The 24,245-nt window shown below is 42.0% G+C and overlaps 1 protein-coding gene across 3 annotated transcripts in view; it reads left to right on the plus strand.

The window, feature by feature from the left end:
* UBR2 (ubiquitin protein ligase E3 component n-recognin 2) overlaps positions 1-24,245 on the plus strand; it is a 5,196,118-nt gene that overhangs the window by 1,941,746 nt on the left and 3,230,127 nt on the right. The gene's annotated exons all lie outside the window — the stretch shown is intronic.

Consider the following 24,245-nt stretch of genomic DNA (forward strand, 5'->3'; position numbering starts at 1 on the left):
GCTACTTCTGTGGCTTTTCATTCCAGAGGCTCTGTGGAAGATGTCTGCACAGCAGCCACTTCAGTAAGACTACATACCTTTATCACTCATTACAAATTGGATTTGGCCTCCAGAGGATGAACATCTTTTGGTTCTATGGTGCTCAGGAAAATCCTTCCCTAGGGCCACCTAGGACTCAAGTAGCTGGGGACTCGGTCCTATGAGTAAGGAATGAATAAAGATTTACACCATCAGATAAAGAAGTTATGTCTTACCATAACGTTCCATCTGTGTTGTAGATCTTTATTCATTCATTACTTCCTCCCCGCCTTCCCCCTGCCTGGCCTCTTGGTGGATTTTAATATCTCCTAGTTAAGGTATTTGCTCAGACAGAGCCTCCTGCTGTCTCTTTTATCATCTCTATAATATAAGGGCTGGCAAACTCGATCTGAAGAGACTATGAGAGGGGCATTATGGGTAGGTCTTAGCTGAGAGTTTTTGGCTGGCGTGAGCTTGGAAATGGCCATGTCCATTTTGAGGATGGAACCGAAGTCCTGGCAGTAATGAAAGAAGATCTTCAACACAGATGGAATGTTATGGTAAGACATAACTTCTTTTTACATTACTATGTAGTACTGGGAGAATTTAGCTTGTTAATTTTTGAAAACTCATTGCAGATAAACTAATTTTATATCTTTTCCATTTTATAGCCAATGTATCTATGCTGAGGGTGATGGAGACATGACTGTTTTCTAATGTATACAGTTAAGCTTACTTGTTTATTTTATCTTTCAGCAAGAACCATCTAATTTATATCTGCAGCACTAAAATAATATAAATTATAATCTGATTCCTAGTAAAGTTAATTATAAAAATTAAGTGTATTTTCTAGAGGGCGCCATCATTAGTTAGAACATCTGTTGGGTTCCTCTCAATGGGCAAGGGAGAGCCAGTCTTACTGGTCATGGGAAAAGGGGAAAGGAAATGTGCTGCTGCTTAACCAGAATGTTGTGCTCATCTCTGAGGCAGCTGTTGTTAACAGTACTTGTGTGTTCCTTAATCTTCCTGTAAAAAAAAAGACAGAAAGCCAAATTTTAGTTTCTCCTATGTCATTTTCTCTGGAAAGGATCAATGTCTTGTGCAAGCTGTGATGCCCCTCTACTGGTCCCAGTAATCAAGGAGCCTCAGTCCTCACCACTAGCACCAGTGAGGAATGTACACATTGGGAGAATGACAAGTGCACACACAGTAAACTACAGTTTCACTTAAGGGCACACACAGATAAGTCAGTCAGGGGCTGGTTTCTCCCTTTTTCTCCAGATCCCCAATAAGACTCCCCACTGGCACAGCTATAGGGTTAAGATCTCAGCCGAGTGGTCAAGCTAAGACCTCTAGCATCCTCTATGTCCAACCAGTGCTTTGTGTGCCTTCCCAAGTAGCTGACACACACACACTTTGAAATTTGACTTGTATATAAACCCACAGACACTCCCGAGGAAGGCTGGCACAGGCTTACTAGCTATGCCCCCTTCTGCCTAGACTGTAAGGTAGTTATCACTGCTGCCAGCCAGCTCTTATTTATCAGCTACTATTAAGGCACTTACCAAAGGGTGCCTAATCTTACTGTGTAATGTTACTGTTATCCAAATGGTAAGTGTGACAAAGATTAAGGCCATTTAGGAGTGGCCTATACAGTGTCACCAGATATATATGCAAGTACACTAAGAGCTTAAATATCTCTGAACAAACCAGACGCAATCAAAAGGTTTAAATATATTTAATAATAATCACTAAAAGAGCAAGACAATATTCAATGACTCAACAAAGTGTCTACATAGTTCATAATCACAGGAAATATTTTAAATCAACATTGCAGGACAGTCTCACATAAATACAGAAAATATCTAAACTAATCTTTACTATATTCCTGTTTATATCTAAGAGTGATTACTGTACTCTAGTTTCTCACTATTAGCAAGTCCAAATGCAGGTGAGATGTGTTGATTGGATGTTTCTAGATCCAAGACAAGATACAAAATGCAAAGTCTGTCTGAAAGAGTTCTTAAATTACTGTCAAACATTACGGCTGGGTCAGCTTTGGATGATATCACTCTGTCTCATGCCTTCATTTCCCAGGCTAACAGAAACTTAAAATTTTAGCATCTCTATGTGAGAAGTACATATCTCTCAGAAGTTTGCCTAGAACTGGAAGCCGTAAAACAGTTAAACACATTTACATTTTAAACCTAGTGATTATTTCTCTCCAAGACAATAGAAAGAAACTTCTAGCTCTAGACATCCTGTCTTCATGCTGCATTAACTATTTTTATAGCACATCGTAAAGCTCTTAATTTCGAATTAGTCCAAAATGACAAAAAATACACCGAACCCACAGACATTGCCAACATCCTAGCTGACAGGTTCAGCGCAAACTCCCCCTCCCCACCAAAGGGCAAATATCTATCCCAGCAGAGTGCTGCCCCTGACATCTCAGATGCTCAGGTAAGAGCCGCCCTCTCCAAAGCAAAAACACAGCATCAATGGGACGACGGTGTCCCGGCTGCGCCCTACATGAACTCCAAGAAGAGCTAAACCCAAACATAAAACTACTGTTCAATCTCAGCCTTACTACAGGATATGTGCCCAAAGAGTGGCGTACAGCAACAGTGGTCCCTCTCCATAAAGGTGGTGCCTCAACGGATCCTGGAAACTATCGTCCCATAAGCCTGACTAGCTTGGTCTGCAAAGCTATGGAAAGGATCATCATGGACCTCATAAATAAAGATATTGGGGACCTACAAACACTGGATCCTACCCAGTTCGGCTTTGTTAAGGGCAGATCCTACCTCTTAAACCTGGTTGATTTCTTTGAAATAGTCACCAAGGCCATTGACGAGGGGAAGGTGGTCCACACAGCCTACCTGGACCTCGCAAAAGCCTTCGATACAATACCCCACTCGGGCATTATAGATAAGCTCACCAGCTTAAATATAAACCCCTATGTCACTAGATGGATTGCAAATTGGCTCAAGGACAGAACCCACATGGTTAGAATTGCTGGAGCCATGTCAGACTCCAAACCAGTTACAAGTGGTGTCCCACAAGGCTCAGTCCTTGGACCTCTCTTGTTCGGTATATATTTATCGGAGGTACAGGCCAACACGGAAGGACTGTGGCTGACCAAGTTCGCAGATGACTGCAAACTGGGCGCCATAATCGACTCTCCAGCCGACACAAGCATCCTCCAAAAGGTCCTCGTAGAAACAGACAACTGGTGCCAGAGCCATGGCCTCAAGCTAAATGCCAAAAAGTGTATAGTCATCCCCTTTGGCAAAAACAAAGTGCCCACAAATTACCACATAGGTGGTAATCCATTAAGTACAGAAGAGGTAATTAGGGACCTGGGGAACCAAGTTGATAGCAATCTCTCATTTGACAACCACGTGGCCAAAGTGGTTAGAAAAACATTTTATATAGCCCACTTAATCATGAAGGGATTCACATCTAGATCAGGGGACGTCATCGTGCCTCTTTACTCATCCCTCATCAGGCCCATAATTGAGTACAATGCTCCTTTTGGGATGTACCTTACCAGACACCTGCAGCAACTGGAAAGACCCCAAAAGTACCTCACCAAGAGGATCAAAGGGCTCAAACAGATGCCATATGCTGCCCGGTTAATGAAACTCCAGCTCTACTCAGTGGTATACCGCCTGTTCAGAGGCGATCTGTGCCTGACGTATAAAGCCATGTCCAACCTGGAATTAATGGACATGCTGCACCTCAGAAAATCCAAATCCCATCGAGCTATGCGCTCAAGAGACTTGAACCTCAGCACTGAAATAAATAGGACATGCTGGAGGGACAGATTCATAACCCAGAGGCTCCCTTCACTCTGGAATAAAATCCCAGTCCAGGTTAGGCAGAGTCCCTCATTGACTCTCTTTAAGAGGAATCTTGATGAGTGGATGGGAGATCGTAGGATGTTCTTCATTCCACATTGCTGCAGTCCTAACTATTGGGTAGTCCGCTGTCCAGTCGGCCCGAATACCAAAGTATATGGCTGACGTCGGTCAGGGCGCATTAGACTGATGTCAGTACGTCAGGGTACTAATGCGCATGACCGACGTCATATCCCCAGTCTTTTTTGCCGCATGGTCCGATGCAGAAGCAGTTTTGCGAGTGCAGGTTGGCGTTCTGAAATTTTCTGAAGTCGGAGTTTCAGACCGAATCAAAGTTGGCTAAGTACCCGTTGGGAACATTTTGGTTTTTCTTGCCTCAGTATTTAACCGGATGTCAGAAAAAGTGAATAACTGTATTTCTTGTGGGAAACAGATACCTCATAGGGATTACCATACCTTGTGTATACCTTGTTTAGGGCCTGAGCACGACGTTGTTGGATGCCGCTCTTGTGCTAGGTTTAACAAACGCACTATTAAGAGAAGGTTAGACTGTGCCAGGTTAGTGTTTGGGAAGCGTTGCAATTATAAAATGCCGTCGGATGCTCCGACGCCCGCTTCGTCCAAAAAGCGCAAGGACAAAACAGCGAAGCCTAGGGTTGATGAACCGGCAGTCCCGGACGTCGGTTCTTTAGAAGGCTCAGTGCAGCCAGAGGTTTTGCCAGGAGTTTCTTTGGAGTCTCAGGCAGACACTTTACTGTTACAGGATGTGCCTTCTCAGGAGGTAGGCCAGGCTGAGGGGGCTTCTCAGGTAACTGTTCTTCCCTCTCTTCCCAAGGTAGTTAGAGCCTCTCCTTCTGTTTCCAAAACTTCTTTGAGAGGTAGGCCAAGTTTAGCTTCAGTGGGGGCTTCTCCTAGCACTTCAGGTTCTGTGCCTAAGAAACATATGCTTAAAATGGCAGAAGATTTGATTACTATGATTAGAGGTTCTTTGCCCCCTCCTGATAAGAGGCCTAGGGTGGAACCTGAGTTTGAGAGTTTTGAACAGTGTTCAGAGGCTTCTGAGTCTTCTCGCGGAAGATGTGCAGGAGTATCCTCCTTATTCTGATTCTGATGTGGATGATTCCACTCCTACAGCTTCTCCTCCTGAGGATTTCTCATTTTCAGAGACACTGCATTCCATGAGGGAGCACTTTAAATGGGAAGGCCAGGATTACTCTGATTCCAGGAAAAGGCTTAGGGAATTCTTGTTTTTACCCCAGCATAGGCCCTTAGCTATACCTCCTGTGTTGAATGTGGTGGAAGATGTTTTTGCAGAGGCTTCCCTGAATCCTGATTCTTTGCCTCCTGCTCCTGTTAAACCTGATAGGTACTATAGGGTGCCTGAAGCTCATAAGTATCTTTTTAAGAGTCCTAGGGCAGACCCGGAAACTGTTTCACAGGGACCTAAAGGTGTTAAGGCCTCTGTGGTTAAAAACCCTGTTCCCACTGATAAAGAGGCAAGGGCTTTGGATAGATGGGGAAAGAAAGTATATACTTCTTCCACTTTAGCCATGAGGGCGTTGAATTGTCAGTTTCACATGCTAAAATATCAAAATTATCTCCTTTCACAATTGAAATCTAAGGTGGATGCTTTGGCGGAAGGTATTGAGTGTAAAGAGTTGCTGGATTTAGTTCATGTGTCTGAACAAGTGGGTAAGCATTCTTTGCAATGTGGTTTTGATGCTGTACAGGCCTCCTCGAGGGTGGCTGCCACTAGTTCTGTTCTTCGCAGGCATGCCTGGTTGAGGGATCAGAATTTAGCTGAGCATGTTAAGACAAGGATTTTGGATGCTCCTTTACAGTCTGATGTGTTGTTTGGTTCGCCTGTGGAAGCAGTTTTAAAGAAAATGGAGGACAAAGCTAAGTCTATGCAAACTGTTAAAGATTTTTGCAGGTGCAGCCACCAAGTTTAGTAGAAATTGGCCTACTAAGGGATGGACGTATCCTGCTTATGATTCCCAGTCTAGGGGTAGGTCTAGACGTGGTAGGGGCAGAGCTCAAGGTTCTTTTAGGCCTAGAACAGGGAGTTCACCTGCTCAGACTTCTGGTGAGGGCAGGGGTCAGTCCTTTCGTAAACAGACCCAATGACCTGCCTTTTCAGCTGCCAGTAGATTCTCGTCTGGCAGCTCCTTTGGGAGGAAGACTGTCTCTTTTCAAAGAAAATTGGGATTTAATTACTCAAGACAGATGGGTGTTGGATATCATTCACCACGGTTACAGGTTTTATTTCCATACATTGCCCCTTTCAAAGGCATGCCAGACGTTCCTCCTCCACAAAGGAAAGAGGCTCACAAGCAAATTTCTCTGTTACTACAAATACGCGCCATTCAGCGACTCCTCGTATCAGAAAGGGGCCTAGGATTTTATTCTCGCCTGTTCCTAGTACCAAAGAAGGGGAACACGTGGAGACCAATTTTGGATTTATCTATCCTCAACACTTATCTGGACATTCCCAAGTTCAAGATGTTGACGTTACAACAGCTTTTACCTCTGCTGGGCAAGGATCACTGGATGGTAACTTTAGATCTCAAGGAAGCTTACCTTCATGTGCCTATAAGACTAAGTTGCAGGAAGTATCTGCGTTTTCGAGCTGGAAATTCTCATTATCAGTTCTCTGCATTGCCCTTTGGCTTATCTACTGCCCAGAGTATTCACAAAGGTTCTGGCTCCAGTGATAGCTTATTTCAGGCTAAAAGGAATTCAAATCTATCCTTACTTGGACGACTGCCTGATTCTGGCTCAAGAAAAGGAAGACCTTCTACAGCATCTGGAATATGTTATAGCAGTGCTAAGATGCCTAGGGTATTCTGTGAACGAAATAAAGTCCAGTCTAGTACCCTCTCAAGACATGTGCTTTCTGGGTGTGAGACTGAATACAGCAGCCCAGATGGCCTTTTTAACCCCGGACAAACAAAAGAGTCTATCCCTTTACTTCCATCAACTATCTCATCAGTCCGTGCTGACTGCAAGGACAGTCCTTCAAGCATTAGGGTTCATGGCATCTTGTATTCTGGTGCTTCCCAATGCCAAACTGCATATGAGGAAGCTGCAATGGTATCTCAAAATGTATGGACACAGCACTGCCAGGATTTGGACACTGTCATTCAAATAATACCTTGCCTTCAAAAAGAATTTTGTGGTGGGCTCAGGAATGTCACCTAAACAAGGGACTCTCTGTGACCCGGCCAGAGGCGAGTCAGATTTTAACGACAGATGCCTCGGACATTGCTTGGGGAGCTCATCTAAATGGAAAGTGGATACAAGACAAGTGGCCTGCCAGACTACAGCATCTACATATCAACATGAAGGAGATGTTAGCAGTCCAGTTTGCATTAATGGCTTTCAAGGAGTTACTTCTTCCAGGGCAGGTGTTGATTCTAACAGACAACACAACTGTCATGTGGTACATCAACAAACAAGGGGGAACACATTCTTATCCTCTATGCAGGCAAGCAATGATTTTATGGGAGACTGCGCTCAGCTTGCAACTAACTCTTCAGGCAAGGTTTCTGCCGGGAGCACAGAACTCCTTAGCAGATGTGTTAAGCAGACAAATCATGGATCCCCACGAGTGGAAACTGGATCTTCATGTATTTCAAAAGTTGACAGTGTCCTGGGGAACTCCAGACATAGATCTGTTCGCTTCTCCACTAAACCACCAGCTGCCAAAGTTTTGCACAAAGAAGTTTCATCACACAGCTTGGAAAGTGGATGCTCTTTCTTTCAGTTGGAAAAATCTTCATGTGTATGCGTTTCCACCTCTGCCTCTTCTTCCAAAGGTGCTTCTAAAGGTCAGACAAGACAAGCCAAGGATGATTTTAATAGCTCCAGATTGGCCTCGGCAGCACTGGTACCCATTACTGAGGAGTCTGGTAAAGAAGCCTCCATGGCCTTTACCCTTGATTCCACACCTGTTGTCTCAGAGAGACGGTCACCTGCTCAATGTCAAGCTTCACTCTCTTCATCTAACAGCCTGGCATATTCTGTTTTGAAAGACAGCAGGTCTCAACTTCCTCAACAAGTTTTAAATGTGATTATGGAAGCTAGAAGACCTAGTACAAGGAAAGTGTACGCAGAAAAATGGAAGAGATTTTTATTTTGGAGTACAGCAAAGAATTTGGAGATTTCTGAGCCTAATTTGAGTGTGGCTCTTCAATATCTTACTGAGTTATTGGACAAAGGTTTGTCCTTCTCTTCCATTAAGATTCATGCTGCAGCAATTTCAGCTCACTATGATTGTGACCCACCATTGTTTTCGCATCCTTTGTTCAAGCAGTTTCTTAGAGGGGCAAAGAATATAAGACCCCACGTAGAGCTCCTACTCCTGCTTGGGATCTCAATTTTGTGTTGGAAAAACTTACTCTACAACCTTTTGAGCCTGCGGCTACTGCTGAATTGAAATACTTGTCATGGAAGACTGCTTTTCTGTTGGCTATTACTTCTGCAAGAAGGGTGTCTGAGTTGCAGGCCCTTATGGCAGTAGAGCCCTTTTGATTTTCCATAAGGATAGGGTATCATTACGTACTAATCCTTCCTTTATGCCTAAGGTGGTTTCTAGTGTGGCTTTAAACCAAACTATTCATTTGCCTACTTTTTATGCAGACCCCCAAAATAAAGGGGAAAAGATTTTGCACACTTTAGATGTACACAGGCAATTGCGTTATTATTTAAGCAGGACTAAGGATTTTAGGCAGTCTCAGCAGTTGTTTGTTTCTTTTGCTTTGAGTTCGAGGGCAAGCCTGTGTCAAAACAAACTATTTCTAGGTGGATTGGGTTTTGCATTGCATTTTGTTATTCCCATCATGGCAAGGAGATTCCAGCTGGGATTAGGCCTCATTCCACTAGGGCTACTGCCACTTCAACAGCATTTCTAAGGGGTGGCAACTAAGGATATTTTGGAGGCAGCTACTTGGAGTTCAGTGCATACTTTCTCTAAGCATTATCACCTTCCTCTCTACTCTAAGTCTAGGGCTGGTTTTGCCACAGCTATTTTGCAAGGCATGTTGTCAGCTCCTGCTTCTTTATGATTTGCCAGCCTCCCTTACCTCTGCTTTGGGATTCTACCCAATAGTTAGGACTGCAGCAATGTGGAATGAAGAACATAGTACAGTTTTGTACCTACCATAAATGTAGATGTTGGAGGATCCACATTGCTGCAGTCCAATTTACCTCCCTCCTTCCCTCTGTGTTTAGGGGTGGTTGTGTAGGTGAGGTTATATGCTGATATTTTTGTATATATTGTACATATTTTTGGTGCAGGTATATTGGGCCTTGTCTTTTTAGGGTCTTCTGACATCTGGGGCAAGAAAAGACTGAGGATATGACGTCGGTCATGCGCATTAGTACCCTGACGTACTGACGTCAGTCTAATGCGCCCTGACCGACGTCAGCCATATACTTTGGTATTCGGGCCGACTGGACAGCGGACTACCCAATAGTTAGGACTGCAGCAATGTGGATCCTCGAACATATACATTTATGGTAGGTACAAAACTGTACTTTTACCCCGGGTATCACTTCTGTGTCACTGTTAGACAGAGGCACAGTATACTAACCTCGAAGAAGGGCATAGCAAAATAAATTTAAAATGGGTGGCGAAAGCCAAACACATTCTGGCTAGGCTTATAAATTCCCTAGGGAAGATAGCCTAGTATGAACCTATGAACTTATTTTCTTAAAGTTTTGTAAGTTAACTCTGCATGTTCCAGCCTCTGCTATCAAAACTTACTTTTGCACAGGTGTATAGTTCATGCATATCTCTGTTCTTCTCCAGTAGGGTACACTGTTACATTCTTGAAGCTCAGTACATAACATACAGTTCAACACACATTTCTCCACCAGTAGTTTAATATCTAAATAACATGTAGTTCTCTTACATTTGCAAGACAAACATATGAATCATTACTATTCACAAAAAAGATTATTTACAAAATTCCAGATAGCTGGGCTGGCAGTGTCACACAAGCTTATTGAGCCTTCTTGTAAGTTACATTCTGGTAAAAAAAGAGCTAAATTTGCAGGGGAATGTGAAGGGACAGAATGCAATGTTTTCACCTCTGGTTTCTTATTTAGATTCTGAGGACTGTGTGGTATCTGAAAAGTCCCTGTGAGTGATTCCTTTTCACTGAGATTATTCCTAGAGTGAACCATTGATTTCAGTGGGAAAGTACTGAGCTGTCTCACCCCCTTGGATAATTTTCCAGTTGTTTAATATAATGTCTCCAAAACTCTCACAACAGTCAAAATTGGGAGAGGGAATGCCTCTGTGAAACTGTTCTGCAGATCAGAAAACAGTATTCGCAAGTGTAGTAGTGCAAATTGAGTCTCTATTCTCAGTAGTGCATCTGAATATAGACATATCTTTCCCACCTCTAAGCACCACTTCTTGGATTATATTGTCCAATAACATTGGGAAGTAGCCTCTGTTTAGAAACATGCCTCTGAATTTTTAAGCCTCAGCCAAAAAGACAGTGTTGATGCTTGTCAGCGTGCTGAGCCTTGTGTACTGACCTTTGTTCACTGACGTTTTCATGTGGGAAGGATGTGAACTAGTGTTGTTCAGGTACTTGTGTCTTTTCTGTATATTTCACTAGCATACCAACACTTTCATTGATTTTTAAATTAGCTTCCAAGTATTTTATATCCCCACCTTTATCACTGATGGTACACTTCAAAAAGTCATTCGTACCATTTAGGTCCTCAAAAATCAAATCACACTCAGCACTTGTACCCCACCAAATGAAAATGCATGCAGTCATCAAATTGTTGTAAAACAGTGTTCATGTGTAGTGATGAATTTGTGTTAACTGGTCGTCACCAAGTTGGCAATTACTGCAGCTACACGAGCACCCATAGTAACACCACTCTTTTTGTCTGTATATCTTTCCTTTAAACTTGAAAAAATTGTTATTGAGAACAAGATACACTAATTAAATGGTATTGATCAAAGATGCATCTATAGAGGTGTACTTTGCAAGGTATTCTCTAACAATCTTAGTTCCTTCATTTTGTTTAATGCAGGTGTATAAGGAGACCACATCAGTTCTTGCAAAGAAACAATCCTGGTCTAAGCTGTTTAAGTCACTTAGAAGTTCCAGTAAATTTCATGAGTCTTTAAGGTAAAAATAGTGACTTCTGTACTATTGGATTCAATATGTGATAAAGATGGAAATTTGTTCCGTTCCATTTCGTAAAAATCAGCAGCATCTGTAGGTCTGAAAGGCGGGCTAGTTCGATGTTTATGCAGTTTGGTATGCCAAAAAGGCGTGCCGTCTTTGAATGATCCAGTTTGAGAAAAGTGTACATCTCATAATCTGTCATTCTGGCAGAGAAGGTTGAATAAAACATCTGTTGAGCTAAATTGCTTTATAACCATTTCCCCTGAGACCTCCTCATAACATGAATCATCAGCCAACTAGCTGTAAATGGACCATTCGTATGCTATAGTATCCATGAGCACTACGGTGCCGCATGTCTGCTTTCATGACACTAATAATAATGTTGTGGGTCAGGTCTTTTTTAGCCAATCTCTCATCATAATTAAGATTGTGAAATTTTGATTTGCATCCCATTTGTTTTCTAAGATTGTTCTTGCAAGTCTCACAGAACACCTACAATGTCTGGTGTTAGGTGGGATTATAGGTGCTCTTAGTAAAAGACTTCATGTTGGTGACTTGATAACTAGGAATATCTCTCAGTAAATACTTCAAATTAAGATTGTGAGTGGATAGTTTCACCTCTGTTATAATCTTAATCAGGTTGGCATTCTGTGTTACAATAAAGGTAAAACCCTTTCTTACAACAGATAGCTGGTGTTCAGTAAACATAATCTGCTTAAGGTTAACAGTGCCATTACTTTTATTTAATAATGTTTCCTCTCCGTCTCCCCCCTCCTGTTTATTTGCTGTTGAACAGTGTTTATGCTTGAACTGGGGGTAGGGGTAAAAGGAGCAGGGGATAAAACTGGAGGTTCATTGAAATTAGATTTGTTTATTTCACCTGAGGTGTTAATAAATTATTTAGTTCAGTGCTGGGTCAACTGTGATTACTGTGTCCCATCAACATGAATCTATGAAAGTGGCTGAACTTTATTTGTCTTTCTTAAGAATATTTACAGTTCCCATATGATAAGCTTCAGCATCCCTGGTGCAGACCAGAGTATGTATGTTCCTTTAAGAGCCATTCCCGTCAGTAGGCATGTGCATATAAGTAATGAGCAGGTGCAAGCAAGAGTGCCATTTTGTAGTGAGCAGCCTGGGTGTAAGCATGCATGTGTATAGTTGTCAGTCAATTAGTTTAAGTTTAACGGTACCATTCTCCATCATGATGTGTTTGTCTGTAGTAAACTACTTAAATGAACACCCAGCCTCATAGTCGTATTGAATAAACACAAGACAAGTGACATGGTGTCAGAATGAGATCCAGAGCAAAACTTCAAGAAAAGGAGACGGGCATCTCCAGTTGGAGGAGTATAAAGGAGTATAACATCCATGCTCAAATGACTTGCAAGTAGGTCAGAAAGACAAACCCAGGCAATAAAACTCATTTAAATGATTTTTTACTCAACAAATATAAAATGGAGCATTAAAACCATTCAAAACAACTTTCTAATCAAACAAAATGTTCAAAATTACAATATATTGATAAAAATACTAGAAATGCTTACAGAAGTGCTTGAAGTAACATTTGAATTGCATAAAATTTATAAAAAAGAAAAAAGACCATTTTTTTCGCTATGTGCTTCTTTTTTGTGTTAACTAAAGTTATCCAAGATATTCAGAGTGTGCAAGTGTTCGCAAGTTTGTGCAGTATTACAGTACAGTTATTTCACAGAAAATGGTCAATTCACAGAGTTTATGGTACAGTTGAATATTTTTCCAAGTACTTGGTGTGTGTTGATGCATAATTGCAAGGGCATTTTGTTGGCATGGCAGAAGGATTTCGCATATCTGTTGCACTTACATTTGATAATAATGTTGCTGAAAACTGGAGAGTGTTTGCGCAAGAGTACGATATTTTCATACAGACTGCTTTTTCTGACAGACTCTTACAAAGGCATTTATTCTGCTTAATTTAGCTCGTTCAGAAGCCATTGCAAGGGAGCATTCATTTTTGTATGCCCCAGGTGTGTATGCAGGGGGAGGGGGAAACAAGCATATAGTGGTATCTGCTGAAACCTGGGAAGACCCTGAGTGCTTAAAACGTAAATTTAGAGAAATGTGTAACCCCCTCAAATGAATATTACAATGACAAGGCACATATTTTACACAAGGGATCAAAAAGCCTGGTGAAACTTTTGCAGTGTATATAACTGATTTGAGAAACAAGGCAAAAATGTGTAGATATGGTGATTTAAGAGGTGAGTTGAAAAAAGACAGACGTGTGTGATATTAAAGATGATGCAGTGAGAAAGATTTTGCTTTGAGACTGTGATTTAACTTTGAACAAGGCCGTAGAAATTTGTCAGATACTTGAGCTCAGAGAAAAGCACACGAGTATGCTCACAAATGAGAAATGTATGCTTCCAGTGCTAATGTTGATAGTATGCAGTACGTGGCTAAAAGATACAGGCCTAAGGGTGTGGCTGCTTCAGTGAAACCCTGAGCCTTTTTAGCAAGTTCTAGGGCAGCTCCAGTAAAATCCAGAGCATGCTCAATGAAGCAGAGGGGTATGTCAGCAAAATCTGTGGCAAGCCGCATAGTCAGCTGTCGTAATTATTGAGGTAGCCATGAGCTCAAAAGAGAAAAGTGCTTAGCTTTTGGTCAGCAGTGCCACACATGTAAAAAGTGGAATAATTTCAGAAGGTTCTGTAAATCAAAGGGAGCACATTCTTTTCTTAAAAAAGAGCATTCAAAGAGGAAAGTTGATCAACTAGAAAACTGTGACCCTATGATTTATGTAGATAGTATGTCTGTGCTTGGTGAAACAGTCAGTGCAGTAGATTTGTGGTTAAAGAATGAAGTATTCTGTACTGTTCTGATTAATGGGAGACCTGTACAGTTCAAGTGCAATGTTATGTCAGCAGAAATGTTTGCCAAAGTAAGTGCTGGTGAGAAGCTTGATCTGGCAAAGTGTGCAAAGCTTGTTTCTTATGTGGTAAAGAAATCCAAACCAAAGGCTCGGTAGTGCTTTCATGTTACTCTGCTGGGAACAGCTATGACTTGCAATTTTACGTAGTCAAAAGGCACGTACAGTCATTGTTAGGCCTCAGAGACCGCTTGTTAATGGGACTGCTTTCATTAATGTAGAAGTCCAATGTGTAAGCACGTATAACAGTGAAAGTTTCACGCACACAATTTTTTGTGACTGTGCTGATCTTTTTCAAAGACGAGTTAGAACATAATTGTGTACTCCATGAAGTTAGACCCTGAAGTAAGCCTAGTTATCAGACCAGCAAGGAAAGTTCTGGTAGCCCTGCAGGGCAGAGTCAAAGCTGAGCTAGACAGAATGATGGATTTAGGTGTAATTTAACCAGTAGAAGAACTAATTGAATGGGTATCCTCCATGGTGGTAGCTCATAAACTCTCAGATGAAATTTAGAATATGTATTGATCCAAGAGACTTGAACAAAGCACTAAAACCACATCATCCAATGCGAGCAGTTGAAGATGTTGCTGCTCTTATGCCAAATGCTACTGTTTTTCCTGTCTTAAATGCAAAAAAGTTTATTTTGACAAATTTTACTTGACCAAAAATCTTCACTGCTTATCACTTTCAGTACGCTATTTGGAAGGTACAGATTTTTGAGAATTCCATTTGGAATAAATTCTTTCAATGGAGTCTTTCAATGTGCAATGAAGCAAATTTTTTCTGGCTATCCATGTGCTATTATAGTAGATAATATATCTTGTAGGAGGCAGTGGTGAAGTCAAACTTGATAGAAAGCTCTGGAACCTGCTTGTGAGGTGAATCTTAAGCTGAATCCTCAGAAATGCTAATTCAGGCTATGAGAAGTTACTTGCGTGGGTCATTTGTTTACCAGCACAGGCTTACGACCAGATCCTTCCAAGCAGTCTGCAATTCTTGAGATGCCAGCTCCAGACAGTGTCACCTCCTTAGGGTTTCTTGGCATCGTCAACTGTTTGGGCAAGCTCATTACAGATTGAGTGAGCTTTCAGCACCGCTAAGAGAGCCGACATGCAAAGATGTAACTTGGTCCTGGTCAGAACAACACCAAAGAGAATTTGATATCCTGAAACAGAGAATTGCCAGTCCACCCACTTTAAGATATTATGGTGTTCACAAATCTTTCTTGTGATGCTTCAAAATTTGGTCTTGGTGCAGTCATTCTTCAAGAGGGCAGACACGTAGCCTATGCTTCCAGAATCCCAACCCAAACTGAAATGCAATATGCTCAGATTGAGAAAGGCCTGTTGGCAATTGTTTTCATGTTCAAAGTTCCATGATTTTATTTATGGATGACCTTTTCAAATTGAGATTGACTGCCAACATTTGGTCACTATTTTAAAAAAGCCAGTGCACATGGCTCCTGCGAGATTGCAACGCATGATGTTGCAATTGCAAAAGTACAGTTTTCACTTTGTTTACACAAAAGGCAATCTTTTTTATCTTGCTGATACTTTATCCAGATTTCCCAGAAAAAACACTGAACAGCATGAAAATGAGAAACCTGGTTTTGAAGTCATAGAAGGGAAATTTTTTTCTTCCACACATCTTGATGAGCTTAGAACTCTCATACAGCTTCAGATTCAATTCTCTAGAAGCTGAGCCACTTTATAAGTTAAGAATGGCAGTCAAAGCAATCTTGTTTGCCACCAGATGTGCAGCAGTATTTTCCTCACAGAGACGAGATTTCGATGGAATATGGTATCATCATGAAAGGTCCAAAGTTTGTTCCAAAGTCCTTGCAACAAGAGTATATTGAAATCTTGCATCGTGGTCACCGAGGAACAGATCCTACCAAAAGGAGGATGAGAGGACTAGTATTTTGACCTTCTGTGTCAAAAGATACTGAGAGAGAAATTTCAGCTTGTTCTGTTTGTAATAGTACTAAACCACATCAAGAAAAAGAATCACTTCATCTAAGCCAGTTTCCTGAACTCCTTGGTCGACTGTAGCTGCAGACATTTTCGAATGGAATGGTCAGTATTACTTGGTATTAGACTGTTAATCAGATTGGTTCTAGATTGTCCTAATCTGGCATCCAATACTGTCATTACTAAATTGAGAAATTTTGCTGTCTGTGGTAGTCCCCACAAAGTCATTTCTGACAATGGTGCCAGTTTGCCAGTCAGCAGTTCAAAAGATTTGCTGAAACGTGGAACTTTGTTCATGTTACGAGTAGACCTGATTACCCATAGTCAAATGGCTTAGTGCAGTTCAAAGTGCAAAACGGCTGTTGGAAAAGTCTAAATGTGACAATACTGATGTTTTCCTAAATCTGCTTAATCTCAGAAACATACCTTGCAACAGTCTTCTTGGTTCACCTTCCCCGGTAATCAAACTGCAAATAAATATATAAATAAAAATGTTAACACTGTTATTAAAAAAATATATGGTTTAACTGTCAGTCGTGTCTAAATTGTATAATGCATGTTGGAGCTTTTCTCCCCGGGTCTCCACTGAAAATGGGTCATTTCGGCCCAGTGTACTTCCCCCGGTAATCAAACTGCAAATAAATAAATAATAAATGTTGAGACAAACCAGAACCACACTGCCAGTCAATAAGAATTGTTGGTTCCAAGTGCTAAAAAGAATGAAGCAGTAAAAGCTAAACTCCTAAAGAAGTGTTTGTGCCAAACGTTTTACTATGATAAAACCAGCAAATCTTTGAATCTGTTAAAAGGAGAGATAGTGAGGATGCAGACAGCAAAAGGATTTGACCGAATAGGACTTTTGAAACATTTGTTTGAAGAACCGAGATTGTACATCATTGAGTCGCAAGGTGAGGAATTCAGGCAGAATCGAAAACATTTACTATCGGTATCCATGCCAGTGTTGCAACATTTTGCTTGTAACAAAGGCTGTAATTCTCTGAGTGATTTGTCCATGTTCCTTTTCCAGAGAACATTTCATCGTTTATTCCTGTTCCTGAAAGTATCCCTGAAAGTCCTCAAGAAGAACATTTCCCAGTGACTGTCACTGTTGCTAAGCCCAGTTCTAGTTATTACATTACGAGGTCAGGTCGTATCTGAAGCCCTACTCTCAAATACACAGCAACCTGGACATAATTGGTATTTGTATATGTTTCTGTAATTTGCATGCTCATATAGTTGTCATTGTTTATTTGCATGACCAACTAGTCAGAGGGAGGATATAAATCCGTGTGTGTATGTCTGCGCCATTCCAGTCAGTGGGTACTTGCAAGCAAGAGTGCCATTTTCTAGTGAGCAGCCGAGGTGTAAGCATGTATGTGTATAGTAGTCATTTTAAGTTTAATGTTACCGTTTTCCATCCTGATGTGTTTTTGTGTAATAAACTACTTAAAGGAACACCCAGCCTCATCATCTTATTGAATATGCACAAGACGAGTGACACCTGGCAAAGATTTTTTGCTTCCTGTCGAGAATAGTAGAAGCAAACCTCCCAACTTTAGCTCTAGCACCATTATACAAGCCCCTAAATGATGCAAATTCAACATCACGAGCAGTAGTTTCATTTAATTTGACATTGTCCATTTCTAGAGACTTAATCTGCATCTGGTAGTGTGCAACCAATAGTTTCATCATGTTGACCCCTGTTCTGTTGAAAAGCATAACTAAATCATTGAAAATCTTGTCTCCAGTGTTGACAGCATTTGGAAATTTATAAATATATAGGCAGAAAGGTACTTGTTCAGGTCTAATACATTCCTGCAAGTAATGAGCCTTGTATTGCAAGCCATTAATTCTCAAAGCAAGCCATTCAAGTTTAAAAATGTTACTTTTACATCCACCAGGTTTAACCTGTGCTGCTCCGTTAGTGTATGACTTACCAAACAAAACATTTACTGACTTCCAAAAAGGGTTAGAAACATTATTAATCAAATCTTTAACATTAGTACTTGTACCTGGAACAATACCATCACTTCGTTCTGTTTTCAAATTGTTCACTGCATTCTGAATCACATAATTCTGCACATAGTTCCAATCTCCACTGGTTGTAACACAGAACGGGTGTGCTGTTACTAAACTGCCTTTGAAAGCTTCAAATAAAATTGCACACCTCAAAAACAGCCAATGTCAGTTTCTGGGTCATAGTAACAAAGTCTTCAGATACAGATGAATAGAAAGGTCCAGGTTATAATCTTGAGATAAAATGTCTGTCATAGAACACACTATTCTGCTGACCAAAACTAAAAAAAAATAAATAAAATAAAAAACAGCGAAAAATGCACTTCAGAACTCAAAGAAATGAGTGCAAAGGAAACAAATGAAATTATTTAGCACTTTTGTTCTGTTTTAATACATTCAGAACTTCATCAGAAAAACAAAGTAACAGCAGTGAAGACATTTAAAGCATTGCCCAAGTCAGATCTTATTGACCAATCGCAGACCACAATGCTTCACAATTTATTAGTGATATCAACTACAACAACCTTAAACATTTTACAGCTTGAATGTAACATATCTGCAATGTAAAACATTTACAAATATAACCAATAAATAAATGTATGTATACATAAAAAAAATATATATATATCAAAAATTTGTATAAATCATATATAAACACCTAAAAATCTGAGTCTCTACTCTGGAGTAAAACTCTTTTAATATCTTTATTAAGACCTGTGCTCATATATATGTTTGGAAACTTTCACACGTTGGCTATTAAAAAGAGAGGTGTAATCAATGCACTTGCCAAGCACTCTGTCTTGTCATGGTTTTAGAAAATTTAGTGTGTGATGCGTTGTCGCCTCACAGTTAGACGTTGCCCGTTCGATTTTCAGTTAGAGCGTCTATTGTGTGACGACATGCGTGAGTGGGCGTTCCTTCATTGAAGGTTGTGCGTTAGGCCCAGCAAGCCAGCACGTAAAACTCTACTGCCAATCATTAGTGGACCGGAGTTCCACTGTGGCGACCCCTAACTGGGAAAAGCCGAAAGATGCACACACATACAGTGTCTGATGTTGTCCCTCTCATTCTGCTTCACGTATGGGTCTCTGATCCCAACCTCATATTTTGCTGGGCCACCTCCCACTGACTTGTACTTCCAGGCTCAAACTCCTCCCCTACCCATAATCCCCTACATCTTGCCTAACCTCCACAAATTTTGTTTACAACCTGCGTGCCCAGATATGTTTCCAGGCTCAGCTAAGTTTCTGCTTATTTTTATACTATGTGCTTAAAAGTTACCTAGCTTAATTATTCTGGTTTATTTTCTCCCTAATGTTTAGTCTCTCCCCGCTTTTAGTTTTTCAAAACGAGTTAGGCTTCCTCTCCCCCTCTCTTTTGGGCCTTGGCCCTTCTTTCCTAGTCTTCTTATTAGTTTGCAATTTTACTTGTAGTTGATGTTACCATTTGTTGATGATTGTCAGTCATGGAGAAACCTACTGGCTTCAAATGATGCTGCAAGTGCGACAAGAAGATCACACACACTGATGCTCATGACCATTGTGTGCATTGCCTAGGGTCTGCTCATTTGGATACTCTTTGCAGCATCTACGAGGGGTACAACTTCAGAGCATTATAGGAAAGGAAGAATAATCTTATTCTGAAGTTTTTTTTGCCCACTACCTCTTCAGAGGCTCAACCCTTCCCCCTCCCAGCTCGGTTCCAAGGCAAAGAAAACATGACCCAAGGAACCTTGGGCATCTTCAAATCTGTTTGCTAAGACTCTGAAGCTTTTAGAACCAACCACATTGGCACCAGAGCCCATGTTGGCTTTGTCGGGTCCAGTTGACTTGGCTCTGACTGAGCCATCCACTTCTGCCTCGGCCTTGGATCCGAGCAGTCCGCTTAGGATCCATAAGTCTTTGGATTCACAGTCATATTTTAGGCTGTCTGGCAGATGTCACTTCAGTTTCTCCCACACTGCCTTCCAAGATTCTACAGACCCCCAGGCATTCCTGTCCATTTTTGGTGGCTCCCTCTAGATCTTCTCAAAGACTTTATCTTAACATGCACAGGATGGTTAGATCCATAATCAAGGCCCAGATTGAGATCAGGGTTCTTCCTGCTTGATTCCCTTGCAGATCTGAGCTTGTCCAGCCTTAGACATATACTCCTTCTCCTATCCCAACTCTCTGCTTTGGATTCTCAGGACAGTAGTTTCCCAAGGGATTCAGGTGTGGAACAGAGGCCCTTTGCTTCCTGTACTTTGAAAACTGCATTGACTGCCTCTGCTCCAAGGTTCTTGGATCAGTGTGTCCCTGATCCGGGATGTCACAACCGGATCAGAAGGAAAAGGGTCGGCTCCACAGAGCTAAAATCAGTCTCTCTCCCTCAGAGCTTTGGCCCTTGAGAGTGTGGGTCTGGTTTTACGTGCGACTTGGGAATGTTCATCGTGCATACAGCTGCAGTCATAACAGATGGGTTTTTCTGCCGTTAGGCGGGTCCTCGGTCGGCCGAATTCCAAAGTCTAGGTCCGGCGTCGGTTGTCGTCGCTTCCTCCCTGACATCAGTGCGACAGGGGTATAAAACATCCAGCCAACGCCATTTTCTCCAGTCTTTCTTGCTGCGCGGTGCCTGAAGCAGAAGCAGTTCACAAGTGCTGGTCGGCCAGCTCCTGAGATTACGAATATTTTTCAACCGAAGTCTTCTTGAAAGCTAAGTACCCCATTGGGGAAACTTTTCTTGCCTCAGACCGATGTCAGACAAAGTTAATAATTGCATTTCATGTGGGAAGCAAATACCGCATAAGGATTTTCATTCCCTCTGCATTCCTTGCCTAGGCCCAGACCACGACGTCTCGGCCTGTCGTTTTTGTGCTACATTCAACAAACGTACTATTAAGCGTCGGGCGGAGTTCGCCCAGCACTATTTTGGCAAAAAATTTAATTACATTATGTCATCGGATACTCCGACTCCAGTTTTGAGTAAGACTCAAAGATAAGGACCGACATACGAGGTCCATGACTTCTACCGACACCACGCCAAAGCCGACTACAGGTGGTTCGGTTCTCAGTGCGGTGCCTACGCAGCCCCTGACTACCGACGACACTTCATTGGCGGTGTCTTCTGTACCCGAGATCGCAGGCTCTTTGGCCCATACCCTGACTACAGATACCGAAACCACTATTGGCGGTGAAACTCAGAGTTTAGCTAGACCTGCCACCTCTCAAGGTGTCTACAGGCCTTCCTCTTCTTTTTCCATCAAGGCTTTCACTAAGTCTAAATCAGCCATGCATATTAAAAGACTAGCTCCACAGGGCCCTTCTCAAGGCCCCATGCCTAAAAAGCAGATGCTCAAAATGGCTGAGGATTTGATTACTCTTATTAGGGGTTCTCACCCCCCCCCATACAAAAGACCCAGAGTGGAGGAAGAATCCCCCGCCTCGGACCAGGCCTCCATTATTTCAGAACATTCTGAAGACCAGGAACATTCTTACTCCCCTTTTGAAGATTCTGATGCAGAGGAGTCCATTCCCTCTGTCTTCCCCCCTGAGGATTACTCTTTTGGGGGAAACCTTACATACCTTGAGGGAACACTTCCACTGGGAAGGCTAAGAGTACTCAGACTCCAAGAAAAGGCTTAGGGATTTCCTCTTGCTCCCTCAGCACAGGCCTCTGGCTATACCTCCTGTCTTAGACATTCTAGATGATGTGTATTCGGAGGCCTGCCTTAACCCAGATTCTTTAACTCCAGCTCCAGTCAAGCCTGACAGGTATTACCAGGTTCCTGACTCACACCAATTCCTATACAAAAGCCATGCGGCTGACCCAGAAACTATATCACAGGGTCCCAAGGGAATTAAGGCCTCCACTGCTAAAAATCCATTACCTTCAGAGAGAGATTCCAGAGCTTTAGAAAGGTGGGGGGAAAAGGTATACACCTCGGCCACCTTAACCATGAGGGCATTAAACTGTCAGTTCCATATGTTAAAGTACCAACAATTTCTGTTATCACAGTTGAGAAACAAAATGTCACAACCTGAACAACCAGACTTGAAGGAGTTGCAGGATTTGATGCATGGTGCAGAACAAGTGGGTAGACATACCTTGCAATGTGGTTTTGATGCTTTAGAAGCCTCATGTAGTGCTGCTGTTACAGGATCAGTCATACATAGACATGCCTGGCTCAAAGAGCAAACCTTACCAGATCATGTCAAAGCTAAATTACTAGATGCCCCTCTGCAAAAAGATGTATTGTTTGGTATTAAAGCTGAGGAGGTATTAAAGAAAATGGAGGAAAAGGCAAAATCAATGCAAACATTAAAAGATTTCCTACAGGTACAACCTCCACGTTTCAGTAGAAATTGGCCTTCCAAAAATTGGTCCTTTCCAGCCACGGACAGACCCCAAAGAGGTAGATAGAGGCGCCCAAGGGACAGAGGGCAATCTCAAGGATAGTTTAGAGGCAGACAATGGCAAGCACCCACACAAAGGGGTGGTGAGGAAAGTTCACAGCCGTTCAGAAAGCAGAACCAATGACTTTCCCCTTTGCATGCCAAGCAAGGCTCAAATGGCAGCACCTTTAGGCGGAAAACTGGCATTATTTTCGAAAAATTGGCATATTGTCACAAAAGACAAATGGATCCTGGACATTATAGACAGAGGCTACAGATTCCACTTTCACACCCTTCCAAAAATGAGAGGCATGCCAAACCTGCCACACAATCAAAGGGCAGAGGCACAAAAATACATTTCAGATCTCATGGACATGAAAGCTATTCAAGAGGTACCTGTACAAGAACAGGGTCAAGGTATTTATTCCAGACTATTCCTGGTACCAAGGAAGGGAAAAGATTGGAGACCTATTTTGGACCTCATCCTAAACACATTTTTACTCGTGCCAAAATTCAAGATGCTCACATTGCAGCAGCTTCTTCCCATGCTGGGCAAGGAGTATTGGCTGGTAACATTGGACCTCAAGGAGGCATACCTGCATGTCCCAATCGGACAAGATTGCAGAAGATGCCTCAGATTTCTTGCAGGTTCAACCCATTATCATTTCTCTGCATTGCCCTTTGTCTACTGTGCCCAGAGTGTTCACGAAATGCCTGGCATCAGTAATCGCCTACTGCGGACTTCAAGGGATACAAATATACCCATATCTGGATGACTGCCTGATCCAAGCGGACAGCAAGCACATACTTCTGAAACATCTGGCGTTTGTAATAATGTTGTTGAATTCTCTGGGATACACAGTCAACAAAAAGAAATCAAGACTAATACCCTCTCAAACAATAATTTTCCTGGGTGCCAGCTTGGATACAAACACCCAGATGGCCTACCTCACGCCAGAGAAACAAGGGCAACTAACTCAATACTTCAGAAAACTGGCAACTTTCACCAGGCTGACTGCAAGGAAAATCCTACAGGCTCTGGGATTCATGGCATCTTGCATCCTACTAATCCCATCTGCAAAGCTGCATATGAGGAAACTTCAGTGGTACCTAAAAAACCTATGGTCTCAACACAGCCACAGTTTGGAAACAATTATACCACTGATTCCATGTCTTCAAAAGGAATTTCTGTGGTGGGCTCAAGCATGCCAAAGAAACACAGGTCTCCCATTCTGCAAGCCTCAAGCAAATCAAGTCATCACAACAGACGCCTCGGACTATGCCTGGGGGGCGCACATGACAAATCGGTGCATTCAGGGCAAATGGTCCCAAAAAGAAAAGCACCTACACATCAATCAAAAGGAAATGCTAGCAGTAATAAATGCTATTTTAGCTTTCAAAGATCTACTGCATCCAGGCCAGCTATTGATAAGGACGGACAACACCACAGTAATGTGGTACATAAACAAACTGGGAGGTACCCATTCATACCCCCTATGCAGGCAAGCCATGTCTCTTTGGAACACGGCTCTGGAATTACAAATCGAACTTCAAGCACAGTACCTGCCAGGCAAGGAAAACACACTGGCAGACAACCTAAGCAGAAATATGACAGATCCACACGAATGGAAGTTGCATCCTCAAGTTTTCACAAAGATAATTCAAGCATGGGGAAGGCCAGACATAGATCTCTTTGCCTCCCACAGAAATCACCCATTGGCAAAATTCTGCCCAAGGACCTTTCATCCACAGGCCTGGAAAGTAGACGCACTCTCTTTCAAGTTGGACAGCAATGACAGTTTATGCCTTTCCACCTCTCCCTGTGCTGCCCAAAGTTCTATTAAAAACCAGAGTAGACAGACCAAAGATGATTCTCATTGCTCCAGACTGGCCAAGACAACACTGGTACCCACTCCTGAAAAGCCTGATGCATTCCCCAC

The sequence above is a fragment of the Protopterus annectens genome, chromosome 1.part0 (assembly GCF_019279795.1).
Source record: "Protopterus annectens isolate FY-2018-M chromosome 1.part0, PAN1.0, whole genome shotgun sequence".
Lineage (NCBI taxonomy): Eukaryota > Metazoa > Chordata > Ceratodontiformes > Protopteridae > Protopterus > Protopterus annectens.